Genomic DNA, 10,950 nt, shown 5'->3' with positions numbered 1-10,950 from the left:
GCAACGAAGGCTGGAGAAACAGAGGTTCTAGGTCATCGGCTACAAGAGCCTGTCCTCTAACCCCACCCCTCTCATCCTGCAAAGCTGTACAAAACCAGGACTCAAACCAAGGCCTGAGCGATCCCCAAGGCACTCTCTTTGTAGATCTGAATATAATTGTAAGTGATCTCAAAATGAAAAATTAATTTCATGGTCATTTAATTTCCACACTTTAAGGTCTGTCTCAGAATGGTATGGGAGAGATTTAATGCTTCTTCGGAAGGTGGATTGATCCAGGGAGCCAAGTCTCTCTAGCAGCTAACTTGCTGATGGGAAAGTGTCTGTGAGGACCTCTTCCTTACACCAGCCCTTGGGTGACCTGAGGAGCCCAAGGCCTCAGCACACTGCTGGATCCTTGATAAGCAGGCTCAGGCAATTCTCTTACTTACCCTGTCCTAAAGTTCACCCAATGCATCTTGTGATAGAATACAGACAGGAGAGGGTTCAGTCTCCCACAATGCACTGCGTCCACTTGTACCCTTTCATGTGTGCTAGGCTAGAAGTAAGCAAACAGCTCCGACCTTGGGACTGACTCTTCAGGGGGCCCAGCCTGGGGCAGGCTCCTGATCACTCCAGACAGAGCCTACTGATCTGATGCTGTCACTTGTCCCTTTCTTCCCCACAGACCACTGAGAGAAATTCTTCAGCCTCCTTGGTTTGTTTGTTTCTTTTGAGACTGGCCACAAACTTATAACTCTCTGTTTCAGGTTCCTGGCTGCAAAATTACAGCCACAAGTCACCATGCCAGCACACCTAGTTTAGATCTGTTCTTTTGTCCCCTGATATCAGTTTCTAAGACATCCCAGCAAAGGTGTCTGTGGTGGACCTTACTATCATATCCATCATTTTTAGCTCCTCTTCTTAGGAAATCTCATTTTGAAAGCTACGATATGCCTTCAAGTCATGTTAGAAATACCAATGATAGATTATCTACTTTTCATAGTATTATTTCTCATGAGAGGACCTTTGTTGAAGGTTCTGGTTGGGCCTCTTTGTAGTCCCATGGTGATACATTCTGTTTGGCCTTGTATTTTTTTGTTTGTTTGTTTGTTTTCCCAAGACAGAGTTTCTCTGTGTAGCCCTGGCTGTTCTAGAACTCAGAGATTTGCCTACTTTTGTCTCCCAATTGTTGGGATTAAAGGCAATCCTGCTTGGTTTTGCTTTTTTTTTAAGATTTATTTATTTATTATATAGAAGTACATTGTAGCTGTCTTCAGACACACCAGAAGAGGGTATCAGATCCCATTACAGATGGTTAAGCCACCATGTGGTTGCTGGGAATTGAACTCAGGACCTCTGGAAGAGCAGTCAGTGCTCTTAACCACTGAGCCATCTCTCCAGCCCTTGTTTTTTTTTTTTTTTTTTTTTTGTTTTTTTGTTTTTTTTTTTTGTTTGTTTTTTTTTTTTTTTTTGAGCTGAGGACCAAACCTAGGGCCTTGAGCTTGCTAGGCAAGTGCTCTACCACTGAGCTAAATCCCCAACCCCTTGGTTTTGCATTCTTATGGCCTGTGATTTACTGACAGCCAGAATAATCTCTCAGAACTTCCGTTTATCCATGCCTGTACAGCTGACACTCAGATAAGAAGAAGAGAGACTTTAAGCTGGAATTGCTGCAGCCTGGGCTTTGGGGCCAGAATGCCTGAGTTCAATCCCCATCTCTGCCACATCCTAGTCATGCGATTTGAGTATATAATGACTCGGAACCTTAGTTTCCTCCTCTATGGATGACCTCAATGTGTCATGGGATGAACTGAGCTCTTGCTTAGAAGTACTTGTGGTCCGCTCTGAAAATGTGTTAGTGACAGTGACAATCACAATGGCCACGATGATAGTGAATCTCCTTTCCAAGTCAGTGGTCTCTGCATTCGGGCCAAGCTGCATTTTCAGTCATAAATTCTCCATGTTATAGAAGTTCACTGCGAACCAGAGAGGAAGGGTTATCAACAGCTGGAAGAAGACCAAGCTGGCCCCAGCTCCACAGTGACAGACAACAGGTTGCTTGATCACTCTGGGGCGGGAGGCTCCAGGGTAAAGAGGAATACATAGGTTCAAAAAACCCCAGAAAAGAAACAAAACACAAAGGAAACTCACCACCGGCAAGCTGAATCCAATCAATGTGTTTCTGGATTGTATTTGTCCCACACAGCGGCTGCTGAGGAAGAAGTCCACATCGGAAAGCAAGGCGCTTCTCTAGCTCCTGGGCCAGAACTGATAGGAGAAGCCAGGGTGAAAATGGGCCAGGCCAGTCATGGCTCCCAGGGCAGGAGAGACAGAGGCTGTGTGTGAAGGTTTTGCCTTTACTTTGGCAAAGAGGCTTCTTTCTGTGGGGGTTGGGATGTTGCCCTTTTACTGAAAGGACCATGAGAGTACACTTGGGTTCCTCCAGGATAGCATATGTGCAGCTACCCGGGAATCATGCACTTCCACTAGGGATACTGGAAATTCTGGGGATGATTTAGCTGTCAGTGACGGAAGAACCTGACTCAGCACTGCACAACAGCCACAGGGACGCAGATTAATGGGATCTCTCGAAGCCTGAAGGCGCACGGCGGTGGGGTGCTGTGTGTTTAATGCACCATTGTGAGAGTATTAAGTTCAGGGGGCTGGTGGGTAGGAAGTATGCAGTGACAGCTAGAATGGAACTTCAAGACTCATTAAAGGGACGAGGGAAGATGGCAGCTATCTATCTCCCTCAGAGGAACTCAGAGAGACAGAAGGTCTTCGACAAAGTTTCCTGAAGTCTTCTCCGGACTGTCAGAGTTCTCACTAGTTTTTCTTGCAACAAGCAGAGGGGTGGCCATGACCTCTGAGTGGCCATTACAAAACAGACGGATGTGAGGGAGTGTGGTCTGCCCAAGTGCTGGCCTTGTAGACACGGGGCAACCGATCATGGCATTGAGGTATTTGTCTTCCCTGGCTCTCACAACCATCAACTCCTGTCTGAACCAGTCCAACTCTTGCTGCGAAATAACAGAAACTGGCTCTGAACTGAGCCGAAGTGAAGTGGGGACCAGGACAGACCCTGGGACCAGAGGCTGGAGCTGAGGAGACAGGCAGGCACCCAGCGAGCACTTGCAGTGGTGAGTGGGCAGCGGGAAGCACGGGGACTCTAACAGAAAGCATCTGTCTAGCATGCCACCGCTGCCACCGCCAGGAATAAATTAACCACCCTGTGGTTTTTGTCTCCCTCCCTGCAGATTTAGAGCCCAATTAACTCAGCCCTCTCGGGCATGTGTGCTGCCTGTTCACCAAGGGCGGCCAGGGGACTGTGGTGTGAGGCAGGGAACTGTGTTCCCCTAATACTGCACATGCAGGGCGGGAGGTGTGGGATTCAACTTGGAATTCCCCTTGGAGAAGGAAGAGAGCCGTGGTTAGCAGGCTCTGGAATCAGTTTGGATACCAAGCCATGAGCAACCATTTCCTCACTAAGTGGATTTGGGAAAGTCTTTTGAACTCCTTTTCTCAACTCCCTTGCCCATAAAAGAGCAAAACTAATCTTTACCTTAGAGTAACAGTACAAAGCTTAAGTGGTTACAGCCTTCAAAACATCATTAGCACCAACATTTGTTAGCTGGCCGTATTTCTGTGGCTGCTATAATAAATTACCTGAAGCCACGTAGCTTATGACAACAGATAATGGTGCTCTGTTCACAGGCCAGACATTGAAACCAAGGCACGGACAGGGCTGCTGCACTGTATGGGTGCTCTGCTGGAGTCCTGTTCATCGATTTTTCTGATGTCTGATAAATCTGGCATTCCTTGGCTTCTGGGCACATCAACTCAATCTATACACTTTCTTTGCCTGGCCTTTTCTGCCTGTCTTCCTGCCTGTGTCTCAGGATACTTGCAGTTTGCTTATGAATAACTGAGTCATCTACCGAGACCTACTCTTGAGATTCTAGTTCAGTCACATCTGCAAATCGTCTTTCCTTGTGTTAAGGTCACATTTACGAGAGCCAGGTGAACATATGTTTAGGAGGTTACTATGAAACCCACCATGGTAATGCTTGCTTTCCCGCTAAATAAATAAAGGTGTTAGATATTGGCTATCCAGGCCAGGAGGGCTCTTATGTGAGTGTTGTCTTCACTGGTGTGGAGGAGGGTGGGTGTTGGGAAGCCGTGGTTGATGCGGTCTGAGTCAGGCAGTAAACTTGTACCATCAATATGGTCTTGATCAGGGGCCAAAAGGGTGTTTTGGAGCTGAAGTAAAACAGACCAAACATGAGAAATGACATATCACTTCCAAAATATGTTGTTCTCTTGCTAGCAATCTGAGCTGTCACCTGAAGAAGCAGCTGAGTGATTGAAGGCCCTCCAACCTGAGAACGATGACTGAGGGACCAGAGGTGGTGGCTTCTGAGACATCCTCCATAGTGAAGCAGAGAGACACAAGCCCTCTTGAGCTGCAGCTGGCTCCTGTGCTGCTGAGAGAGTGTAGATGACCCGGAAGGGGTTGACATAGGGAGGAAACAGTTCAAAGACCCAGAAATTCTTGACTACCTCCTTGGTGGCAGCAGGAGAAAGAGAATCTGGAGCTGTTTAGCAAGCAGGCATAATCAGAGGTGGTGTTGAGATTTGGATATGAGTGTCCTCCTCAAAGACTCATGTTAAGAGGTTTATCCTCTAGTCCGTGATGCCATTTTGGAAAGTTCTAGAAATTTAGGAGCTGAGGTCCAACTAGAGGAAGTAGGTTGCTAGAGCTGTGTCCCTGAGGGTGTATCTGTTCTGTTCACCGCCTCCCACTCCTACTTCCTGTCTACCACGATGTAAAGATGTCCTTTCACTATATACTTCTACCATCATTATATTCTGCTCAGGCACATGGAGTCACATGACCATAGGCTGTGTCCCTGGAAACCATGAGCAAAGTAGACAATTCCTCCCTTCAATTGTTCCCCTCACCGTGGCAGAGAGTAGCAGAAACCTATGTCTACCCAAGGCTTGTACCATGGAGGCTGGTCCTGTCTACTATCACACACAGAGAAACACACACACACACACACACATGCACATACATACATGCACATACACGCATGCACATACATGCACACATACACATGCACATGTATGCATATACACACACACACACACCAACTCTGCCTCTTCCAGGCACACACAACCTTGGGTTTCTGCCCGGCTGAAAGTCTTCCGGAATAAGGAAGTGACTTGCACCATAGTGTTCTTTTCTCCTGTCCCCGGAGCGGAGCAGACTCTGAGACCCCATACATGTAAATACTGTTGATTTGGGAGCTGGCTCCAGGGAGGCTGGGCAAGAAGATGAGGAAGCAAAGGAAGCCAACTGTGGAGGGAGTGACATCTCCTCCAGACTGAAGCCCACAGGTGACCAGGAGAGAAAGGCCTGAGGTAGAAAACAGGTTTGGTAAGAGGTGCTCTGGGTAGGTAGGTAAGAATTCAAGAGCCAGCGAAGGTGCATGTGGTACTCAAGCTCTTGGGCTTTGAAAGCCTGAGTCCAGCTGATTCTGGAATTCTGCCAAGTTCCTCATGTCTCTGAAGTGTATTTTCCTCCATTGTCAATGGGAGAGGATACCATCTTCCCTTAACTGAATGTGAGACACTGATGTGTGTAGTGGAATTCTGGTTTCTTTAAACACACACACACACACACACACACAGAGAGAGAGAGAGAGAGAGAGAGAGAGAGAGAGAGAAATATTTTAAGAGTATGCTTGCATTTTAATCCCAGGTGTAGGATATGTGGCTTCTTCGGACTGTCTGCAGTCTGTCGCTGACTGTGATTTACCTCACGTTCTAGCAGAGGCATGGCTTTGCCAGCTGCAGATAGTTTCTGCGATTGTGTGACATTTGGAATTCTGGAAACTTTTCAGAGGGTGTATAAAGGCTGGGGCCTGAGAGGTTGGTTGGTGCTGGTTGGTCATTCAGGGGGGGTTGGTTGCATTTTGTTAGTAGCCAGGGTCGAAGAACAAACTAAAGGAAAGAAGTTAGTTTCGGGGGTGTCTATCTTTCTCTCCCCTCTTTCTTTCTCTTCTATCTAGGCTAGGGGGTGAAATGGGGGAAATAAAGAGTGGGAAAAAGAAGGACCCACAAAGTGGCAAAGACCAGCTACAGATGTAGGATGCACCATGGCCAGACCGCTTTGTACTCTCCTAGGATAAGCACAGCCCTGCTAACCAAGGTTCCAATCAGTGAACTCAATGAGAGGTCAGCAGAGCATGCTGGGTTACACACCCGTCGACGGCACAGCCTGAACTTGCCGCGTTTGATGCATCACTTGCTTTTGATCCACGCTGAAATCTACATACATATGAGACATCCATCTGTAACTAAGAACAGAGTCAGACATGTGCAGCCTGCTTGCCCAGGGTGGTTAAGGGACTGTGGGGGAGACAAGGAACCCTGACCCATGCTGCTGCACATGCAAGGCCCGAGGTGGCAGGCCCTGCTTAGTTTTCTCTTGGAGAAGAGGAGAACACAACTGTTAAGGGAGCGAGATCTGGGGTCGTTTTACTTCCCAGGTTCTGGTCTCCAGTGAGCTAAGACAGGAAGTAAGAGAGGCTAGTAACAGGGTGAGTACAGAGGGGACTGTCCTATGACCCTCTTACAGTGGTTAAAGAATAGCTTGCATCTCCCCATGGCTGCTACAGTGTGTCTAGCTTCACAGACCTTCCCAGCCTTTAAACTTGAAGAGCAAAAGAGAAGAGCTATGTGGAGAAAGCTTCTTAAACAGATCTAGCCTGGGGCCTGATCCAGTGTGGGTCTTATAGAAATCCAGAGTCAAATGAAGATTCTGCAGAGCAAAGAAAGGAGCTACATTCCACATCCTTTCAATCCCAACCTCCTTGGGGCGTTCACGCGCAGGCTGTCTCAACCAGCTTTCTCCAGGAAACAGAGCCAACCGCAAATGCCTCTGTGCTGTTATCCCACTGGAAAGTGCAATCCCAGCAAAGCTGGAGAGAGGACAATGGCACTGAGGTGTGCGTGAATGACGTGTGCCAAGCAGGCCAGAGGGCAAGCATCTCTAGTCACTGGCCTCTGACAGGCTGGCAGGCACCTTGGAACTGAGTGCTGTCAGAGCAACAGTTGTTCCTCAGCTCCCGACTCCTGGGGGCTAAAGCATTGTTGCATACAGTGGTAAACAAACCCCTCAACCTTCGGGTTGTATTTGTTGGCATGGGGCATCTCGTGTCCAGGTAGTGACAGAGGTTGGTGTGTCCTCAGGAGCCAAGCTTAGGGGCCAAGAAAATGTCTCTGTGCTCACTTTACAAGCATAAGGTCTTGAGTTTGACGGGGGAGGGGGGGAGGAAGGGAATGTTGGGTGTCGGGGAACAGGAGAGGGGGAAGCCAGGCATGGTGACTCATACTTTTAATCTCGGGGCTGAAGAGTGGATACAGGCAGATCACTGTAGCTACAAACAGTCAGCCTAACCTACTGGGAGAGTCCCAAGGTAGGGAGAAACCCTTTACAAATAAAGGTAAACAGCACCTGAGGAATGGCAGCCAAGGTTGACCACAAACTCATGGATACTCGCCCACACATACATGTGAACATATCAACACATGTGAGCACACACGCACACAGGCACACTCACAGTGTCCCGTTAACTTAGGGGAGAGTTGTCACAGGGCAAGGGGCTCAACCCACAAGGTTTGTTTAATGTTTCCATTCAAGTGTAGGATACAAAAGTTTTCCACCTCGCTGCGTTTTGAAAGCCTCATGAGACTATTTCCAGAACGTTCCTTATCAGAAAATACATCACTCTCCTCTGTGCGTGAGAGCTGATTTTGCATAGCTGCACGTTAAGAGTCCATCGATTGGCTGGCTGCAGGAAGGAACAGTCCTACAAAAGTAAATTGTTCTGCCAAGTGGTGCTTACCCATGCAAGCAAGGCATTTACAACTCTTAATCATATTTGAAAGAAACATTTGTAGAAGGTACATGCCCTGGGCACAAATAATTTGGTCACAAGTGACAAAAATCTACTGAGATTAGCTTAAGCAAAGTAGGGGGCAGATACAGATGACCGTGGAATCCAGGGGCTAAAAACGGTATTTTAAATGGTCAGGTTCTTTCCCAGGAGACAGATGGAGCCTCACCGAGTCACAGTACATTTGTGCTATTAGGAACCATGTAGTCATTGATTCTGTTTTGCGTCTGCTTTGTTGGTCTTCCTAGAAGTGCTGAGTTGGAACTCGGGACATTCTGTATGCTCAACAAACAACTTTACCACTGAGCCATAGCAGCCCTCTCCTTGATTAGCAAATAATTACCAATATGACTGGGGTTCCTGATCAATGCTCTGCGAGGGAAGCTGAGTTCAGGTGCCAGATGGGGCTCTAATACACTGTAAAATTCAACATTTGCATGTTGTTTTGAGTCCGTGAGAAATGAAGCCACCCCCTAATCCCAGGGGAGTAGATTAGGTAGTGGGGAGTGTATTATTGACGGCCTGAAGGCTCTCAGGAAGAATTCCTGACATTTAGCGAGCAAGAGCTAGGGGTACTTAAAGTCCTCCGGTACTGCGTCCCACAAGCGAACAATTTCCCTGAACAATTTGCACGTCCAGCCCCTCCTTCCTTTCCTCCCTCAGTCCACCAAATGCCAGAATAGTTTTAGAATCCCTGTAGGTCTTCATTTGCTCTGATGAATGGCCTTCTTTACTGAAACCATAGCTGCTTCTCAGATTCTTTCTGTGACCTATCTGTGGCTGTGGAGGATTTAGTATGGGGGAGGGGGAACTCTTTGCCAGCACTGCGTGTTGCTGCCCAAGCATTGCCATTGCCCCCTTTCTGAGTGCACAAAAAGCTGGGAGGAGTGTAATCAGAGATAGCCAGTGAGTTGTGAGCCAGGAGCCTCAGAGCTCCCAGGATGAACAATTACTTCACACGAGTGGCCCAGGAGGTCTTCTGGCCTGTGTTACAGCAATAGACACGACCAGGGAAGAAGGCAGCTCTTTCAGCCTGGATTCCCAGGATTCAGACCCTGACAGATCAGAACACAAACCCTTCAAATCCACCTGCACAAAGTCTGGTAGGAAAGTAGTCTTTTATTGTGGGGAAGAGTTACAAATTGTTTGTTACTCCAGCAACCCAGCCAACCTAACCGATACAAAGTATCTGAATTGTGGTTTGCCAGGAACTCTTCTTAAATTCTTAACAATAGAATTCATTTAAATCCCGCATGCCTCCTCCCCTCCCCCCATCACGGGCAGGGAAAACAGAGGTCATGTAAGCTCAGGTGTTGTTATTCAAGTACACACACCCTATTTTGGGATAGGTTGACCTGCCTGTAAGCTTCGGGGATGTTCCTGCCTCTACCTCCCCAGAACTGTGTTTTCAAGCCTGTTCTATTCCAGCCAGACTTTTCTTTTTTACAGTTTGGATTCTGGGACTTGAACTTAGGTCCCTATGCTTACAAGCCAACCTCTGTACAAAGGAGGCATCCTTCCAGCCTAACAATATAATCAAATGTTCCTACCACCCTGTGAAATAGCTAGAACTGCTCTTGCCTTACATAGATGAGAAAAGCTGGGACTCACAGAGTTAGCAGTCTAGGGACAGTAAGCACTGCGCTGGGGTTCAAAGCCAGTCATGCTGGCCCACAGGGCTACTCTACTCTTTGCGTCAAGTTTCTGTTTTCAGCATTCTCAAACCAGGTGACTCTGTTCCTGTTGGCTATTGCTTATTGCTGTTGTCTGTACCTGCCACTGGCTGCACCCCTCCTTTCTTCTCTTCTAATATGCCGTTTCTAATCCATTATGGATGAAGCAACCAGATAATTAGGCATGTTACGCATGTTATAATTTGTGGCTAATTGAGCTTGGCCACCTTGATAGTTGCTCTGTCCCCGCACCAGGCCTGCTCTCTCTTGTAATCCTGTGGTTGGTGGCTGCTGTATCTGTCTCCCCCTCTGGATGGCATGTGCTTTTGTGGGGTGCTAATGAGCTTAATTCACCTTTGCGTCTGTCTGTCCCCTTCCCCCCAGCCCCTAGCGCAAAGCTTCACATATGGTAGGTGGACTAACCAATATCGGCTAAGACTATTAAGTAATTAGGTCCTGAGTAATAGCCGGAGAGCTCCTGTAAGTTAATTAGATGGGCTTTACAAGTAGCCTTTGGGACATCTGTTTTAGCTGTCTGGAGGCCTTTGGGACTTTCTCAGTTGTGTCTAGGATGCTAAGACTATGGGACAAGGCAGCCGATGAGTTCCCTCCATTAGTCAGCTGGTATATGTTTGCTAGGATTTGGAACTATTAAAAACAACAGCTGATTATGCTTCCTGAGTATCCACTGTGCCCAAGATACTATCTGAAGCACTTTGTGGCTATTGATTCGTTATTAGCCACACGGCCATCCAATCAGACGGACACTACTGAATCATCACCCTGTTTGAACACTAGGGAAACTGAGGCACAGAATAGATCTTCCCTTGTGACTCCCGAGCAATGAAGTAATTAGGCTGCCTAAGTACTGGGGTGAAGAAAACAGGGAAGGTGCGTCCACCCGCAGAAGGCTAATATAGTGGGCAAGCCAGATAAGATGTGAGCAGGCTAAGGCATGCTGGGGAAGGAGACAAACACTGAACTGTCACTAGGAGGGTGTGGTGACACAACACAATGGCAGCTCTGGTGGCTGGACTCAGTCACCACCAGTTTGCTGGGACTGAGAGTGAATGTAGGAGATGTGGCTCTCTGGGTATGTCTGTGAGAGCATTTCCAGAGGGGATTAAATGGAGGACCTACCCTGATTTTAGAAGGAAAAGGGGGCTGAGAACGGCATTCATCTCTCTGCTTTCCAACTGCAGATGCATTGTGGCCAACTCCCCCTCCCAGAAGTAGCTCGGAGGTACATCTTGATCTACAAGCAGAGAGAGAGAGGGGGAGAGAGAGAGAGAGAGAGAGAGAGAGAGAGAGAGAGAGAGAGAGGGAGAGAGAGA

At 47.7% G+C, this 10,950-nt stretch overlaps 1 long non-coding RNA gene across 1 annotated transcript; it reads right to left on the bottom strand.

The window, feature by feature from the left end:
* Nucleotides 1–1,524: 1,524 nt before the first annotated feature.
* LOC120102350 (uncharacterized) lies at nucleotides 1,525–7,645 on the bottom strand. Its single transcript, XR_005503774.2, has 2 exons — nucleotides 2,131–7,645; nucleotides 1,525–1,955 (listed from the first exon to the last, which is right to left on the bottom strand). It is a non-coding gene; the product is annotated as an uncharacterized LOC120102350 (long non-coding RNA).
* Nucleotides 7,646–10,950: the final 3,305 nt, after the last annotated feature.

This window comes from Rattus norvegicus, chromosome 4, assembly GCF_036323735.1.
Source record: "Rattus norvegicus strain BN/NHsdMcwi chromosome 4, GRCr8, whole genome shotgun sequence".
Lineage (NCBI taxonomy): Eukaryota > Metazoa > Chordata > Mammalia > Rodentia > Muridae > Rattus > Rattus norvegicus.
Note: the sequence above shows the minus strand (reverse complement) of the source record. Positions and strands in the feature narration are given on the sequence as shown.